Below are 19,324 nucleotides of genomic sequence, written 5' to 3'. Positions count from 1 at the left end.
GCAGAGCCCTGTTCTAGGAGCTCCCACCCAGATATCTGCAATGACTGCCCACCGGGCACAAATACTGTGTGCCACCACCAGGCAGTTCTGCGTGGCCCGTTTTGGGATCGTGTGAGAATCCTGCCCAGAATGATTCTGTCCCTCTTCTCAGACAAGGAGAAGAGCATCTACTGAGGGCTTTCAGAAAACAAGGAAGTCAGTGACTCCAAAAAGTCCTGCGAACCCCAAGTTATAAAATAATACTGTGGACGTCACTATCTGTGAACTCAGTCCGGCAGGGCAAAGTCAGAGAATGGGAGGGTTATTTTTTAGACTTTAGCATGCTGTTAATATGCTCCCATGAATTCATAATGCATTCTGTCCTTCCTAAAATTCACTCTCTGCTTTGGTTTGCACCTAGAATAAAAAGTCTTAGAGTTTGGGACTGGAGAAGCAAACTTTACGAGGCATAAATGTGGCAGTGGCTTTTCATCCTTGTCGATCTTTCAAGATACATGCAAGGAAAAACAGGTAGGGTTCTCTGCTACTTCGGAGGGGCCTGGCTTGTTGCCTGGTGGTGAGCCACGCTGAGAAAAGTCTGGAACTTGGGTGGTCTCTCTTCCCACGTGGGAGTCCTAACACACTTTGAACCTGGGTTTCACAACCTCAGGTCAGTCACTGTGTTGATGATCTTGGTTGGAATCTTAAAATTTTTAAAGTATGTTTAGAAATGCAAATGTTGGTGAGGGGGAAGACCAGGAGATCAAGAAGTTGCATTCTTTGCTATTTCCTGTATCCCTTCCTCTCAGCTAGTGGCATTTGTGGTGGGGAGGGAGGATCCAAAGGCTTTCAACAAGCTCTTAGGATGCCTTAGACATTACGGTAGCACAGATGCTTACCTGGGTGAGGCAGGCAGGTCAGAGGACCCAGAGGTCTACCACAAGAGTCCTTGGCTTTCATGCAAGGTAGAAATCAAACACAAGCCAGCAGGAAGTGAGAGCAGAGTTTATGGAAGACAACAGATTCAGAGTGTCTGAAAGACTTGGAAAGGAAAAGGAGCATGAGTCTTGTTTTTGCCTGGTGCCTGGGGTTCTTACAGACTGACTGTGGTCTCGGCACGTGTCCTCCCAGGCATGTAGGAACTGGTGAGAACAAGGACAGGGTCCATCCTAAGGCTCTTATTCCCTGGAGCCAGCATGTCTGGGGGTCAGGCCTTCTAGTGCCAGTGGTCTGCAGTATGTACATGATGGCTTCGTCTGGTCCTTCGTGAGATACATTGTTTTGTCCTGGAAGACTCCAAAGATAACCATTAACTCCCTGTCCCTTGCAAGGAGAACGCATATTTAGGCATGGGCAGGGTAGGGGTGCAGGTCCTAGAAAGACTAAAAGTAGGAAAAGACATAGAGAAAGAAAATCAGCTTTTTCTTTCATGGAGTCCCTTCAGTTTCCCTGTCTCATGGGGGAAACTAAAAAATATCAACACGAGGCTCACTCCCAGAAATTGTAATTTAACTGGTTCTCAGGGAGAAGAGGAGACATCAGTATTTTTACGAAGTATCTAGTATATACAGGACCAGCAGCCTCTCTCTGGATGCCCTGTTTTCCTTATGCGGTGTGGTCACTTAATTTTTTTCTTTTTGGCAATAATGATACTTAGGACTTTCTGAATCTAAAATCTATTTGAAGAAATCTGTTTCTCTATGAATGTTCTTGTGTGTGGTGGGAAAAGTTCATGAACAGACTCACTGGTTTCCAGCCCACCATTCAGCTTCTAGGAAATACCTATGACAGGGAAGAGAGAGAGAGTGTTGAGGGATAGTTGAGTTACCAGAATGAGGGGTGTGTGTGTGTGTGTAGGGGGTGTGGGGAACATTTGTAGTCTTTTGGAAAGTAAGGAGTTTCATTAGGAAGCCATAACAAAGCACCTTTAAAAGCAAGCCACCATGCAGAAGCTCAGCATATGTGATTTTATTTCCTTTTTCTGAACCACGTAGTTAAATAGCTGGATAAGGCAGCAGCCTCTGCCATTTGCCCAGAGCCGCAGGTAGAGGAGTTAGGACTCGGACCCACGTGAGCCTGATTTCAAAGTCCTGTCGCTTTGCCACTACTTACACTCTGTCCCAATCACTGTTAGCGATGCTCTCGGGGGATTTCTGAATTGAGTTGATACAGAAGTTCCCTAAGTCACCACCGATGGCTCTCCCAGGAGAAACAGGACACGTCTGTAGTTGAAAATGTGCCTCATTGAGAGGACTGTGCAAGCTACTCCTGAGTGACTGACGGCGTTTGGATGAGTCCCCAAAGCCCCAGCCTTGGGGCTGCTGACCAGGGAGGGTGGAAGGTGTATGGGCCATGCACCATGAGCTCCGCTCTCATAACACGAATGATTTCACCCTCTCCCCCTCTAAAGCGTGTGTGGTGCCGTCCCAGGTTACAGCCAATGGGGTCAGGGCCTCAAGAGCGGGCACAAAGTGCGCTTCCTGCTTACAAGTCCAGTGGAGAAGATCCTGAGTCCAGTGTGCTGACTTTTCCTTTCTGGAGGACAGGCCTGCACAGGAAGTCACCCTGGCTGCACCTGTCCGTGCCACCATTTAAACCGCTTTGCATAGGTTCAGGCTCTTGGCGGGTTTTTCTACCTGCTCCTCAGTGAGGCACATCCCGGGTTTCCTGAGATTGTGGCCACTGAGCTGCCGTTCCCCCTTTTGTCAGAGCACAGCGCCCTTTTGTGTGGCTTTTGCTCTCCCTGCCCTGGGTTGGATCTGGAGGTGACCTTTGTCCTACATTCCTCTGGCTCTCCCCCTGGCACAGAACACAGGCCCTGCGGCCTGGGTTCCCACCTTCCCTGCTGGGCCCCAGAGAGAACCAGCCACCCAGGATGGAAGTGGAACTATTTGGGGTTGGTGTTTTGTTTCCCTCTCTAAGGCACACTTTATTTGGTGGTGTTTTCATTCAGAAGGTTTTGTGCCATCTTTTCCCAGGCAGAGAAGCCAGGTGATCCTTGGGTAACAGTTACATCAACCCGCTGGGAGCCTCTCCCTGCAGGCATGGCCCAGAAGCTGTTTCTCAAACATCCAGCAACCTGTGTGCAATCAATTTTCTTCCTATCCAAGAAAGACTGGAATGATTTGGTTCAGATCGCTGATGACGACATGGACTTTAGATGCCCCACGACTTAGATATCGAACAATTGTGAAAGACAGCAAAGGTCTGGGTAGTAAGCAGGTCCGTCCTGCAGTGGTGAGGCCACACGGTGCGGGGGGAGGGTGGTGGATCCTGTTCTACGCCTGGACTGGGACAGAGCCAGCGCCTGAAGGTTAAGTGCTTCAGAGATATTTTTAAACGGCAGGGACCAGTTAATCTAAAAGTGACGCTCATACTCCTGGCAGCGAGCAGCTAGCCAGCTTAGAGTCGGGCCCTTTGCAAACAAGGAGCCCGGAATGTGCAAACCTGAAGGCACAGTTGAGGAGACCTGGAAGAGGCAAGGTGGAGGGACAGGTGGTAAGTGAGCTTCCCCCTCCCTGGGGTCCCTGGCTGGAAAGCCGGTGTCCCTGGGGACTGGGCTGTCCTTTCCCAGAAGAGGGCAGACGGGCTTTCTAGGGGAATGAGAACTCCTGTTCAGTTTTCGGGGAGCTGATCAGAGGGCTGGAAATGGAACCTAGATGAGGAACAGCCATTCTATCCTTCTAGAAGTGCTTATGTTGCTGGGAATCTCCGTGCAGACTCTCTTCATCAGTTCCACAAACCAAAATGGGAGGGTTAGGTTTTAGGATTACTGAACAGGCAGTTGTGTGATTTTTTTTCCTTCCCTCTAAGCCGTCTTTTTTTTTTTTTTTTTTTTAAGATTTTATTTATGAGAGAGAGAGCGCACAAGCAGTGGGGGAGGCAGAGGGAGAAAGACAAGCAGGCTCCCTGCTGAGCTAAGAGCCCGATGTGGGACTCTGTCTTAGGACCTAGAGATCGTGACCTAAGCCGAAGGGACCCAGGGATCTATCTTAGGACTCAGGGATCGTGACCTAAGACTCTTAACTGACCAAGCTACCCAGGTGCCCCCAGAGGCATCTTAAAGAAAACTGTTCTGTTTCTTCTAGATGTCCCATCTCTCAGACTATTACTCTTTTTTTTTTTTTTTTAAAGCAGACTCTAGGGGCACCAGGGTGGCTCAGTCAGTTGAGCATCTGACTCTTGGTTTCAGCTCAGATCGTGATCTCAGGGTCATGAGATTGAGCCCGAGTTGGGCTGTGCACTCAGTGGGAATCTCAATCTCTGCTTGAGATTCTCTCTCTCCTTCTCCCTCCTCCCTCCTTGCTCACACTCTCTCTTTCTTTCTCTGTCACAAATAACTAAATAAATAAATCTTAAAAAAAAAAATAAATAAAAGCAGACCAAAGAGTGAAGCATTTGTTACGGTCCTGTATCACTAGAAGGATGTTTCATGTTTCTAAAGTACACTAGGAAATAAAAGGCAAGCGGTTGGAGTAAAACGGGTCTCCTTGTGCTCTCCTTCCACCTGCCCCCCCCTCCTGGTGTGCCCAGTTGGGCATAGGACTTCCCAGACCTTGGGGGCTCCTGGGTGGCTGAGTCCGTGGAGCATCCAACTCTTGGTTTCAGCTCTAGTCCTGAATTCAGGGGCATGAGCTCAAACCCCAAGTCAGGCTCCATACTGGGTGTGGAGCCTAATTGGGATTCTCCCTCTCCTGCTGCCTACCCCCCACCCATCCCCAATCTTATTTCTAAAGAAAAAAAGAACCAAAAGAAAGAAAAAGGGAAAAAAAAGCCTTCCTAGACCTGGTTTCTCAAAGACTTATTCTGTGCCTTCACCCGGTACACAACTGTCTCTCCCGATAATCATAATTATTATTTTTTATTATTATTATTTTACCATCACTGGGCTTCCGTGGAAGTTGGGAGACCCACCATCCACAGTAGCCCAGGACTGAGTACTGAGGCAGAATCCTGGGAAGCCAGTCTTTACATTTAAAAACTGCAAAGTAGAGACAATTTTTTATAATCTGATTATTTTTTTCCTTCTAACAGTGTCTTGGGAAATATCTAGAAGATGTGATTTCCTCACTGACTTCTCCGAGTTTTAAATGGAAAGACTCTGCCGATCCTCATTCATGTGATTGGAGGTACAAACATCCTCACTTGATGAGTTTATTTGAGCAGCTCTAGGAAGGCATCTTCTGTTTATACAAAGGAGATTTTTAAAACATTTTGTTTTAAAGATTTTATTTGGGAGAGAGAGAGAGAGCAACAGGGATGAAGGGCAGAGGGAGAAGCAGACTCCCCACTCAACAGGGAGCCTGACTCTGGGCTCCATCCCAGGACCCTGGGATCATGACCTGAGCTGAAGGCAGACGCTTCACTGACTCAGCCACCCAGGTGCCCTAAAACATTTTTTTTTTAATTGACTACAGTTAATGTGCAATGATACAGTAGTTTTAGGTGTATGCCTAGTGGTTCAGCTTCTCTGTATGTCACGCCGTGATCACAAGTGTAGCCACCATCTGTCCCATCGCTCTCGTGCTATCATTGACTCTCTTCCCATTGCTGTGCCTTTTATTCCTGAGACTTCATTCCATGACAGGGCCTTCCCCTTCCCCCATTTTGCCCATCCCCCTCCCACCCTCCCCTCTGGAAACCATCAGCTTGTTTTCTGTATTTATTGATCCAATTCAGTTTTTTGTTTATTCATTTTTGAAGATTCCACTTATGAGTGAACTCATATGGTTCTGTTTTTCTCAGTCTTGTTTCAGCAAACGTGATACCCCTGGCTCCATCTGTTTTGTTGCAAATGGCACGATTTCTTTCCTTTTTTATGGCTGAGTGGTATTTCACCGTGTCTATCTATAGATATTTATTTATTTATAAATATATAAATATGTATCTATATCTATCTATGCCACATCTTCATTACCCATTTTGTCTGTTGATGGTCTGTTAGGCTATTGTAGATAATATATCAGTAAACATAGGGATGAATATATCTTTTCAAATTAGTGTTTTTGTTTTCTTTCTTTTAAAGATTTTATTTATTTATCTGAGAGAGAGAATGAGCAGGGGGAGCAGCAGGCAGAGGGAAAGCAGGCTCCCCACTGAGCAGGGAGCCTGATGTGGGGCTTGATCCTAGGATCCTGGGATCATGACCCTGAGATCATGACCCGAGCCAAAGGCAGACGCATAACGACTGAGCCACCCAGGCACCCCAGTATGTTTGTTCTCTTTGGGTGAACACTTAGTAGTGTGATTACTGGGTCATATGGTAATTCGTTTTTTAATTTTTTGAGGCACCTCCATCCTGCCTCCACAATGGCTGCACCAGTTTGCATTCCCGCCAACAGGGCACGGGGGTTCCCCTTTCTCCGCATCCTCCCTGACACCTGTTATTTCTTGTCTTTGTGGTTTTAGCCATCCTGACAGATATGAGGTGGTATCTCATGGTGGTTTTCATTTGTATTTCCTGATGATGAGCAATGTTGAATACCTTTTCGGGTGTCTGTTGGCCATCTGTGTGTCTTACTTGGAAAAATATTCAGGTCCTCTGCCCATTTTTTAAATCAGATGTTTTGTTTTTGTTGTCATTGTTGAATTGTAGAAGTTCTTTATATATTTTGGATATTAACCCCTTATCAGATACAGCATTTGCAAACATCTTCTCCCATTCAGTAAGTTGCCTTTTTGTTTTTTTTGATAGTTTCCATTGCTGTACAAAACGTTTTCGTTTTGATGGGGTCCTAGTAGTTGATTTTATGCAAAGGAGTTTTTTTTTCTTCTACTCAGGGGCTACGTAAGCTCTGTTTTATCACAATTAGATGAGACATAAATCAGAGTATTACATGAGATACTTAATTTTCAGGGGGCAATAGACATTTTAAGCTTTTCAAGTGGAGACTTCCTCAAAGCCTTATCCCTGTAGAAACTTGGCAACACCTTATTCTCAGGTTTCCTCTGAATTTTGACTCAAGGATCTTCAAAGGAGTGTGCATCTGGACCCTTCCATCCATGGAAGCCTGGAAGGATGGTCAGAAATCATGCATTTTCCCTGAAAACTTCATGCATATTTCACGTTCTATTGTAATAGATCTTTGTTATAATAAGAGTCAACTTACTACCATAAAGTAAGAAGATTCTCCAGGAAGACAGGACGGGTTTGTTTAGGTTGTGCTAGACAGTCTGGGCTGCGCAACAGGGAACCTGAGGTACTGATTACTAAGTGGTTGGCACACAGCAGGTGTTGAATTACGCACAAGGACAACCCTAGGACGGAGTGTTATTTACTCCATTCCCCCAACCAGGAAGCCAAGATTTGGAGAATTCACGTGACTGGCTCAGGTCAATCACATGACACATTGGGAGAGTTTCCACTCAGGTCAGCCCCACACAGAAGTGGGGCTCTCTGGACCTCTCTGGGCCACCCAGCACAGCATACCTTTGCACCCTTACCTGTGCTGGGACCCCAGAACACAGCCTCACATTTCAATTAGCCCAGGATTGGTGCTACCCTCTGTTGGACCCACTAATGCATCTTTTCAAATCAAATCAAATCAAATCAAATCAAATCAATCGTGGGTGAGAGTGATAAGAAAGGACAACCCTGCACACACTCTTCCTTCTCTTTGGAAGTAAATAGGTCTCAGACTCCAGTAGTAACTAGAATAGTTAGTTGTTGGAAATGCCCCTCTTAGCAGATCTTCCTCTGTTATGAGGAAGGCTGTGGTCTCTTATTTCCACATTCCCAACCAAATGGGACTCCTTTGGAGGAATAGCCTATGTAAGATGGAGAAGGGGCTCTGGTTCCAGTTTGGGCAACATTGGGCTGCCCATGGGGAGCTCAGATCCTTTCTGGCAGGACTTCTTAGAGCCTTGAATATACTGACCTGTGGTGGGGCTCTCTAAAATGTGACTTTGGGACTGGGCAGAGGTGGGGACCATCTTTCAGGGCTGGCAGTCCCATCAGTACCTCCTGAGAAGCATGAAATAGTCTCACTTTGTGCCTTCCTCAGTTTTCCTTCGGAATCCCAGGAGGCAGGATCCTGCCATGGATAAATGTCACAGGAGTTGAGCTTGAGTACAGGGCTCCAAGGCAGTGTGTGTGTTTGTGTGTGTGTGCAGACATGTGTGCATGTGTGTGTACATGTGTGTATGTGTGTGTATGTATGGAGCCAGAGCCAGAGCCCCGCCTCCCACGTTCTGGATGAATTGGAACAGGGAGATCTGCCAGCAGGCTGTTGCACTAACTTGGGCATGGGGCAAGGTGGTGGTGGGCATCGGAAGCATGAAGGAAACACACTGACCCTGCAGCTGGACTGTCACGGCCAGCTCTGCCTCTTCATGATTTGACCTTGGGCAACAGATCCCTCCTTTGCCTCAGCTCGTCATCTGCAGAATGGTAACACATACTTCCCAGAGTTTCTGGACACGCAAAGGGATAATAAGGTCGAAGCGCAGAGTTTAAGACCTGGTATACAGGAAGTACTTAACAAACATTAGCCTTTATTATAATTTAGCAATTTCCTTGCTTTGTGGAGAGGTGCTGTATGTCTTCCACTGTATCTACCCTCCATTTACACAAGAGCCATTTTTGGGGAACGCTTGTGCCTAGGGAAGGGGTCAAGGAGCCTATATCAGGAATGTTGAAAAATTTGAACAGACCTGGGTTTTAGGCCCTACCTTACCCTCATAGAGTTGACTTTCTAGTGTGGAAGACAGGTGTGCACGTAAGTGACCTCACTCCTAACAGTGGTCTATTGAGGAGCCCTGGGAGGGAGTCATGAGGGCACAGAGTGGGGGCCTAGCATTCCGTGCAGCAGCTCTGGCAGCCCCCTGTGTCACAGGGAGAGGGTAGGGGTGGGGATTCACGTCCAGGTAGTAGCCTACTGCCTGACCTTGATGTTCACACCCTCGAAACTCACTGGGGCAGAAGGACCTGGCAGGGAGGCAGGAAGGATGGGCTGGACACGGAGGCGGACCTGGGCCAGGTGGAGGCACCGAGGCATCCCATGAGTATTTACTGACCCTTTCGTGTGCTGGGCACTGCACTGTGGGGCCGGGGGTGGGACAGAGCCAGTCCTCTCCCGAGAAGTTTACGTTCAAAAGAGTGTGTGTGGGGGGGGATGAGTGAGTGTATTCGTGACAACGTAGTGTCAGTTCAGCCTGTGGCAAGTGACGTGAAGGAAAGGGACATGTCATCAAGAATATGACCCATGGGTGTCAGGGTGGGTCTGGGTGGGAACACAGAAGCAAAAGCAGAAAAAGGAGCAAGAGATAACCATGCCAGGGTGCAGTGGTGGGAAAGAACATTCCAGAACATGGGCCCATAAGCACAGAGGGCCCAAAGGGGTCCAGTGGCCAGAGAGTGGTTAGGGGGGCCAGATCTCCAGGGCCATGTGGATCACAAAAGAATACAATGTAGAGCCACTGAGAATGTGGAATTCAGTTCAGCTGCCCACCACCAGAGTGCGCAGACTTGGGGCAAGTTTAACTCTTGAACTCTAAGATTATTCTTCATTTAAAAAAAGGCTTCTCATGATACTGATCTCACAGAGTGGAATGAGGTGATGCTTATAAAAATGCTTAGTACAGAGCCTGGCACATAGTAAATACTAATAAATTTTAACAGTACCAATGTACAGGTTTTAATCAGTAGACAGGTGCCTTAAATTTTGGTATAGAAGTCAAGTTAACTTTTTTTTAAAAGATATATTTATTTATTTTAGAGAGAGAGAGAGAGCACACAAGTGGGAGGGACAAGGAGAGGGAGAGAGATCCTCCAGCAGATCACACTAGGCTCAGAGCTCAACCCGGGGCTTGACGTGGGGCTTGATCCCATATCCCCAAGATCATAAGGTCACATCCTGAGCCAAAACCAAGAGTCTCAACCAACTGCACCACCCAGGAACCCCAACTTTAAAAAAAGCAAAAACAAACAAACAAAAAACCACATTCCGTGGTAGAGAGAATTAGCACAATGCACCCTCTCTGCATTTACCACCCTCTTCAGTAACCATCAACTTTCTGCACATTCAGTTTCGTCCACCCACACATACACTCTTTTCCCTGTGTTTCCCCCATTTTACTGTGAAAAATTTCAAACCTGAAAGGAAGTTAAAAGAATCCTATGGGAGCACCCCATACACCCATCACATTTCAAGTCAATTGCAGACATCAGTACCTTTCTCGCTGAGTACTAAATTGTCCTGAGTACTAAACTGTCCTTAACTAAAGTTCTGGGGCCCCCCAGTCATGGGGAGGGAAGATTGTTTTCAAGCAACTCTCAGAGCCAGATAAATACTTTAGTGCGTATCTCTACAAGAGATGGTCTTTTAAAAAAGGCATCGTCATGATTGTTTCCAACACCATTAACAGCATTTTCTTAACCCAGTACCCAGTACCTGGTTCATGCTCTGTGCCCTCTTTTTCAAAGATGTTGAACACTCATTCTCTTCCCATCAGGACCCATTAAGGTCCTATTAAGTCTCTCTTCATCTGTAATAACCACCCGGCTGCCTTTATTAAATGCCAGTTACTTATAGAAGAAAGTCAGTCATTTGTCCCGTGGAATTTTCCACATCTTGGATGTGGCTGATGACGCATCTCTCAAGCGTCATTTAATGAGTTTCTCTGTCCCTGTAAATCAGTGCTCGGGTCTTGAAGTTTGTGAATCGGTTCAGGTCCAAATCCTTGACAAGACTACTTCGACATGCTGCCATGTCACTGCATGCCGTCTACTACGTGGCATCGAAAAGAGTGTAATGTCAGGTTATCCTGCTTTCAGTGACATGAACTCCTCGGTGCACGTGGGAACCAATGTCAGCCTTATAAAGTCCCTGGCAGGCCTTGACTGAGTAGTTCACAAGCCATGGACTGTCAAAGCCCTACCTAGGTCCATGTTTTTTCCTTACTAGTTGCAAATGTGGTTTCCTGCTTCCCTCCATCCTCGTTCACATTATTAGCTATCATTCTATAACATTCGAGTCTCATCCACCATCTGAAATACAGAGCATTTTCCTACAGGAAAGGCAAAATGCTCTGCTGCATCCTTTTTTTTTTTTAATCCCCCAAGTCTGTTATCAGAGTCATGATGGCGCCATTGTGAGCTCCCAAGGTTTCAGTGAAGTTGTTTTTGTTTTGAGGAACACGATGACCACATGGTTTTTGAAACTGCTCGGACTTATTTCAATCCACTGCAGTGATCACCTTTTAATGGTCCCAGGTATCTTGACTTTGGCAGGGCAAACCCCCTCAGGGTCCTTGCTTTCAGGCAGAGCAAGAAATTGCAGCTCACTGTGTACATTTCTGCCCCAGGCCTGGAGTGAGCCATTTCCCCCAAGCTGTCCTGGGTCCTTTCAGTGGGAAACATACTTAGAAATCATAATCTGGGACAAGGAATGTTTTAGAGGTTCCTCCTGTGCATCATGGTCTGGGGTCAGGGAGCTGGGTCAAGAGGCTTGTACGTGGTTCAAGTAAGTGATAACAGGGGCTTGACCTTGATCTTAAGTAAAGCACTTGGCACCATGCCTGGTACGTCATGGAGAGCGCGATAAATATTAGAACACTCTCTGTTTGTGTTCTTTATATCAGTTTATGTAAACCTCACCAAAAACTCTCTGAGGAAGGCAGTCTTACCATTCCCACTGAATACGTGAGGAAACCAAGGCACAGAGAGGTGAGGAAATTTGCTGAAGGTCACACAGGAAATAAAGAGCAGAAACAGAACTTGGAGCTAGGCACTCTGGATTCCATACTCTAACCAATACACTGTGTCTTAATTTCAAACCCGGGAATGACCTAAATTGGTTTCTGGCAGAAAATGTGACCTACCAGCCGGGCTGGCCTGCTTACACTTGTTAAATTGGGATTCCAGCTAGGGTCTCCAGGGGCAGGCCATGTTTTAGACCCTCTCCCTGCCCCCAGGGATTTCTGCAGCCGTGCCCTTTAGCAGGTGCAAATGTGCCCTCTGTCCACACAATTTACCAGCTCTTCCAGCTCTTTACTTAGTCTTTACCAGAGCCTTTGTGAGGTTGGCCTCAATCACAACTGAAGAGCTGAGGTCTAGACATTCAAATCCAGAACTGTCACTGCAGAGTTTCCTGGCTGCTGGCGGTGCCAAGGCTCCAACCCCGATTCTGTGTCTAGAGCCATTTTTGCTTTTTGTTCTGGAAGGGACAGGACAGAGGAGAGGTTGCTCCTTTTTATTTATTTATTTTTTAAAGATTTTATTTATTTATTTTACAGAAATCACAAGTAGATGGAGAGGCAGGCAGAGAGAGAGAGGGAAGCAGGCTTCCTGCTGAGCAGAGAGCCCGATGCGGGACTCGATCCCAGGACCCTGAGATCATGACCCGAGCCGAAGGCAGCGGCTTAACCCACTGAGCCACCCAGGCGCCCCAGGTTGCTCCTTTTTAGAGAGACAAATCACCCATGGGACTCTGATGATTCCTCCCAACATTAGCGACCAGATTGCCAAAGCTGGCGGGAAATGCTGGCACAGCTTCGAAGGAGAGCAACTGTCCCCAGAAGGTCAGGTTGACTCAGATTGGGAGTCAATCACCTCTTCTCAGGTTGGATGGTGCACTGGCCCTGCCCTGGGACTAGGCTTGGGAGAGGCCCTCAGCCAGCAGAGCCAGGGGGTTTTGGTGGAAGGGATAACCTCCCACATCTCAGCTCGGCATCAGGGAGAAGTCTTGCTTGGCAAAGTCCCTTGGTCTCTAAGGCAGGGGCTGCTCAGCACAACCCCAGGTAGGAATGTTAATGAGAAAAAGAACTACGGTAATCGTAGAAACTCCTGATGGCATGCCTCATTTATTCCAAGCTAAGCAGTCTATGTACGTGAGTTCATTGACTTGCCCTTCGGGGTGCTGAGGTTGGTCCTGTTACTATCCCCATTTTACAGACGGAACTACTGAGCTCGGGGTTAACTGCTCTGCCTTTGGTCACACTGAGGGTGGTGGAGCTGATTTTCCAGGCAGTCAGAGTGCAGAGTCTGTTGACTCTCGCACTGTAGCTCACCATCACTCCGGGAAGGAGCTGTAAATCCCTTCCACCTCCCGTGACCCTGCAGGGTCATTTGTCCCTGTCCGCTGCCCCCACCCCCACCCCTTTCTCAGCACCAGGCAGGCTGTTTGGTTCCCGGAAAGCGCCAAAGTTCTTGGCTCCTGCTTCTAGGTGTTCATGCCTCCTGTACCATAGCCCACCAGCACTCTTCCTCCACTTTCCTGCACATCCAACCATCAACTTTGGCAGTTTCTACAAGGATGGCTCAGGTGGGCCTCAGATGGCCTCTCAACATTTCTCCACAAGGCAGGCACCCGGCTGAAACCGTTCGGGCTAGGTTTGCCTGGGCCTGCAGATCAACCCCATCAAATTTTGGGCTTGGCTCACCAGGCGCTCATTGAGCACCTACAGTGAGCCTGGGAAAACTGAAATTCACTAGCTTTTCATAAATGCGTTTTCCTCCCAGAAGCTGTCTGCTGATGCTACACACCTGCTCAACTCACATCAGACAGTTTGGGATTCGAACCAAAGCACAGACATGTAGATGATCTAGACCTGTTCTCATGGTCCTTGGGCTTCTCCGGAGCCCCAGATATTCTGACAAATGACTAGTTTGAGAACTATCGAGCCTCCCTGGTTCTCATTTCCAGACTTCGGATTCCACCTGTCAAAGAAGGTAGCCCATTAATCAATCAAATCAACAGCCTGCTCCCAGCCCCCTCTTACAAATGGAGACTTTGGAGTCAGGCAGAGCAGGGCTGAATTCTGTGTACTTCCAGGCTGTGTGACTTTGGGTGAGTCACTCCCCTTTTCTGGGCATTGGGTTTTCATGCGCAGTCTGTGGAGTGCGATGAGAGCACTACTTCCCCGGCAGCACTTTCTTGAGGAATAAAGGAGGACCTGCACACAGGAGAGTCCCTGCGATGGAAGGCGTCACTGTGTCATCAGCACAAGGAGCTTTATCATCTGTGCTTACGGAATTAGGGACAGTGTGGTGTGTGTGTGAAGTGAGGGGTGAAATTCTCTTGCTCTCCCTGGCACTTTCCTTTTCGGGCGAGGAACCATGACATCTCACACGCCCAGTGCCCTCAGCTCAATCTCAAGGGAAGGCGAGATTCTTAAATCAGTCCCTTCCTGCCCTCTCATCTGCACTGTCACGTGTCATCTTCAGATCCAAAAAATATATATATTAAAGAGAACAACAAGTATCTTTCACAGTAGAACACTTTGCTAATTGCTGCTCCCGGTTAAGTAACTTTGGCAGTGCCCCATCTTTGTCCAGTGGTGTTATTAATTCACCATCTGGCATGATACCAAGGGCAACCTCTGCTTGTGATGTCTTCCCCTCCTTAGTAACCTGGCAAACTCCTATTCATCCCTCAGAGGCCCAGAGCAGATGTCACTCTTCGTTCTCCCTAATGCCTGTCTCCATCCTTGGAAGGATTGGCCTCTTCCTGATTCTGGGAGTCTAGTGGCTAGATCTTGGTTTGAAAGACTTGTTCTTGGTCTGAGCAGGACTCTCCTGTCTCCCACAAAGACCTTCTTAGGAGAAGAACACCAAAACCCAGAGAAGTGGTTGTGCTATTTATTTCTTGGTTGCATTTTAGCCCCACAGCAAGTGGACCCAGGGATTTAGGAACCAGGTCACAGCTCTGAGAAACCTAGCAGTACTGACAGTCACTTTCCAGATCTGCTAACTTGGGAGCCATCTCAGGGCTTATGGAGGGAAATCCTGCCCAGAGAGCAAGAGCACATGAGGGTTAGGCGTGTGGCCTTCCTGATTGAGGCCACCTGGGTCCTAAAAGTCTGAATGTGGGGAGGGACTGAGCTTCCAGAGGGGTGGAAAAGCATGCAAGGAAAAGCTGATGGGAGGATGTGTGTAAAGCTTGTAGCACAAGGGCTGTGTTGGGTTGCACACTCACCAGCTGCTAGTGACAGAAAAACACTCCCAGTGACTTACTAGGCATCACTTTTGATCCCCTGTGGCGTTCTCTAGCACTGCCTTCCTTTCTTTAACCCCCATGTCAGCATTAAAAACCACCCCCCCTCGAAAAACAAGAGCAGCAGCAACAGAATCACGCAGCGTCCCCGGGAATGTCCCCGTTGGATGAGGGACTAGAGAAGAAGTTAATCCAGTCTAGCCCAGGCTATGGATGCCCCAGAGATTTCCACCCTTCAGGAAGTCACCTGCCCTGCGGTGACAGCTTTAGGCTGGGGGCTGGAGAAGCTGAGGAGTCCTAGGGCTGTCCCCTGGGGTCTGCCTGTCCTACTTGGGCCTGATCCTCAGGTCCTCAGGGAGTGGCCAGGACACCTGACCAGTGGCGCATGGGCACCTGTCACCCAAATGTGAGTCCGTGGTGTACAATTGTGCAGGCAGATGCTAGGCAGAAACCACGCTGCCTGCCTTGGTCACCTGCCTCGTCCTTTGCATTTCGCCACCCCAAGAAGGGGAAGGCCATGTTCAGTGACTATGTGGGTCTTGGCTCCTTCTAATCCACTGATGTGGGTGGGCCTTTATCCTTCTGCTTCTTTTTTCTAGACGAGGAACCTCAGGCACACAGCGGGAACACCATGTGTCTGAGATGACAGTCTGTGGGGTGGTGGGGCTTCACAGTGGTGACTCAGCCTACCCTGAACTTCTCCAGGCGCTGTATCCCGTGTCCTGCACAGGCAATCACCTTGGATTCCTGGTTAGGGATGTCCTTCCGCTATGTGGCAGGTGGCCACCTGAAGTTCCCGGAGGGTACTGCCCAAGGCTTACCCCACTGGTAGGGGACAGAGCCGAGATGTGAACCTGGGTCACCTCCCAGGGCACCAGAGAGAGATGCTCAAGGACAGTAGATTTTTGCCATGAATGATGCCTTGGTGTAGAAAGAGCACCGGCCTGGAGCTGGGACCTTAGCGCTGGTCATGGCTATGTCCCTCATTTCACATGGGACCTCTGGCCTCTCCTCATTTAAAAATAAGGATGTGGGACACCTGGGTGGCTCAGTCATTAAACATCTGCATTTGGCTCAGGTCATTGATCTCAGTGTCCTGGGATGGAGCCCCACATCGGGCTCCTTGCTCATCGGGGTGTCTGCTTCTCCCTCTCCCACTCCCCCTGCTTGTGTTCCCTCTCTTGCAGATATCTCTTACAGATAAATAAAGTCTGTAAAAAAAATTTTTTTTTAAATAAGGACACTGACCTCACTGATCCCCAAGTGTTCCCTCCTAGGGTGCAGATTGGAGCAGGTGGATTTTTTGGGAAACTTGGTGACCTGTGACCCCTGGTTCCTAGAGGCCCGAGTGCAGGTTACTGTATCCATCAGACTCTTTGCTGGGGTTTGGCCAAATGAGGCATGATGGAAAGAGAAGCAGAGTATCAGGGTGGCTTGGAAGGCTCATGTGGCTAGCTCCTATCAACTTTGTTATTTCTAAATTAGCAAAAGGACCTTGGGCCATCCCCTTGGCAGCTGGAGGGCTCTTGGCTACCCACCCACCCTTCGCCCTGACACTCTGCTTCTCTTTCCATCATGCCTCACTTGGCCAAACCCCAGCAAAGAGTCTGATGGATAAACACATAGAAACAGAAGGCACTTGTAATTAGGGGAGCATTAGGGGAGCACACTCTAGAGACAGATTTGGGCAAGAGGGTGATTATATAATCAGTGAAATGGGCCTAAGTACAGGAATGTGGCAAACTAGAGGGAGGTGGCCCGAGGGGCTGGCCCTTAAGTTGCTGAGCTGAGATCAGGGGATCTGAGATCAGGGGAGGGCTGAGCAAGGACCTTCACAAATAGCTTATATTTGCGGGTGATGAATAAGAACGTGGCTGACTTGGGTAAAAATTCACCCCTGTTGGAGCACTGGCCTGTCCAGACTCCTCCCCCCATGGCCTGATGCATGACACCAGCCTCCTCCTGAAAGATGACACCCTGGGCCCCTAGTCACCCTGTAGGCGCCTCTCAGACCCACACGACCTTGGAGCTGGTGGACGTGGCCACAGCGATGGTAAGTATTAGCACACAACTGTGAGTTCATCTTGGTGGGAGGAAAAATCCGATTGTGACATGGGACTGCTGGTCGAACGCTGACATTCTACCCTGCCTGGGAACCTTGCAAACCTGGCCAGGTCTGGGTGTGTTGGGGTGGGGAGCAGGTGGAAAGCAAATTATGACCCCCAACTCCAAGTCCCTCCCCCCCACCAGCCCCCTCCAGTGTTCATTTGGTCTCTGTGCTGTACTTGTTGGTACCGAGTGGTTTCCTGCATTCACTATGACTGGAGCCACGATTGCTCTGACACCTGGCAGCTACCACTTGGGTTTGGTTGGCAAGAAACAAAAATAGCTTTGGCTGAGCTCATTTTTCAGGTCAGGTGGATTATTTCAGCAAAGAGCAACAGCTTGGCATGGCATGGTCTGGAGAGCTTCACTGGGTGGATTTCTCTAGCCTTTTTACTGCTCATGGGATCCAGCTGCCTGCACAGTGCTCCTCCTGGATCACTGTGCATGTCTGGCATTGTTAGTTGACATGTCGCTCTGCTGCTCCGTCTTCCAGGGACACAGCCAGGTGTCTGGTTTTATGTTCATATCCATGTGCTCGTTGTAACACTGTCCCTTTTATGAAATTTATTCATATCCACTTTTGGTGGGAGGGGGACAGAGCAAAGGTATGGGTGTCAGGGCTGGATCTGAACAGCGTCAAGGTGCCTAGCTTCTCTGAGGCACAGTTTACTGAGCTGTGAAATGGAAGTTAAATAATGACAATAGCTCTAATATCCATCGCAGCCATTTTGAAGATTGGAGGCTGGCAGGCTTTCTACACTCGTGAACTGTACATATGTGTAAATGCTGTGTTTCTAGGTTATCCCAGGAGCAAATAAATGCAGGTAAATGGGGCAAGAGTGAGTATCCCCATTTTTACAGATGGGAAAACTGAGACCCAGAGTTTGGAAGCTTTCTCAACCAGTTCTCCCTTTTGTTTCCGTGTACTCACTGGGGGAAAGTTCTAGTATGGTGGCCTTTGGGTCCCATGTCATTACTCTGCAAAAAAAAAAAAAAAAAAAGATACGTGGGTTTTTCTCTGCAGGTAACCTCTGCAAGGTCGGTGTGGGGTATTAGATCCATGGCCCCTTTCAGAATAACTGCAGATCTTAAAAGGATTTTCTGGGTGGGAGAGGGGGCCCAAACTGGAGAGAATTGCTGGTCGCTCCATTCATCAGAGGTTCCAGTGTACTGACCTTGCCTGTACATGCCCCCACAAGCCTGCTTACCTGCCCTCCCCTCATCCTGCTCCCTGTGTCACTCATCACACGGCCTGCCTGGCATCTGCAATGCTCTGTAGCCATTCACCTACAGCGGGGATTTCCTGAGCAAATGCCCAAGGAGTTCTTGTGATGCAACCCTTGCCTAGTTTGGTCAGTTTCCCAATGAGGATCAAAGTAAAGAATGCCTCTCGGGGTTCCCAGATCCCAAACCACTGCAGCCTGGTTTTGCCTCGATGCAGCTCTTCTGTCTTCCAGGGGGTGACTCAAGTGCTTTTCTCTTTTTTCTAGGGCAAGAAGATGCTAGCATTTCAAATTTATGCAAAATGCCAGCTTGCCTTCACCTATCAGGTGGAGCTCAGTGTGTGTACACCCGGATTTATTATTCCTTCAGTACACGCTTTTGGGGTACCTCCCACATACCCCACACCAAGCTGGGCCCGAGGATCCTGAAATGAATGACAATTGGTCCGTGTCTCTGGGGGCCTCCAGAGGGGCCTGGGGAGACCAGCGAACGCTGTGTTTCTCCCCTGTGTTGTCTTTGTTGCCACAGTGGAGGGCCGTGGGCGTGGATTCCTCTACCCCATCACACTCTCCCACCCAGGAAGGATGCAGCCCTCTAACCTGCTGGGCTGCCAAGGGGGCCAGAGGCCTTTGCGACATTTTTGGCAATGCCATCTGCCAATGATTAGTTTCCAAATCTTCCTCAGGGGGCATGTGTGAGCCAGCAGTTTCAGGATGCTGACCTTTCTCACTTTTTAAAACTTTTTGCAAACTTGCTCTGTGCCAGGGATGAGTTTCCTGGAAAGACTTCATGTGTCTCCCAGGAGGATTTTACCATTTGGAAATAGAAGGGCGGGAGGAGATCTGGAGGTTCAGACTAGTAGTGGTCTTCCAAGGGCAATTTTGTCCTCAGAGACGTTTGGCAAGGTCTGGAGACATTTTTGGTTGTCACAACGGAGGGGAAGGGTGCTCCTGGCACCTTTGCTGGGTAGAGGCCAGGGGTGCTACTGAGCACCCGACGAGGCACAGCATGGTCCCCGCACCGGGAATGCCCCAGCCCTTGAAGCCCATGGGGCTGTGGCTGGGGCACCTTGGGGAGAGCGC

General features: G+C 48.6%; 1 protein-coding gene across 1 annotated transcript in view; it reads left to right on the top strand.

Moving 5' to 3' along the window:
- Positions 1-3,346: 3,346 nt before the first annotated feature.
- ACACB (acetyl-CoA carboxylase beta) overlaps positions 3,347-19,324 on the top strand; it is a 122,772-nt gene continuing 106,794 nt past the window's right edge. Inside the window, exons 1-2 of the mRNA XM_082700081.1 lie at positions 3,347-3,477; positions 5,014-5,108. The gene's annotated coding sequence lies outside the window, so the exon portion shown is untranslated. The remainder of the gene's footprint in view (positions 3,478-5,013; positions 5,109-19,324) is intronic.

The sequence above is a fragment of the Mustela nivalis genome (genome assembly GCF_964662115.1).
Source record: "Mustela nivalis genome assembly, chromosome: 14".
NCBI lineage: Eukaryota > Metazoa > Chordata > Mammalia > Carnivora > Mustelidae > Mustela > Mustela nivalis.
The sequence above is the reverse complement of the archived record's forward strand: the minus strand, read 5'-3'. Positions and strand labels throughout refer to the sequence as shown.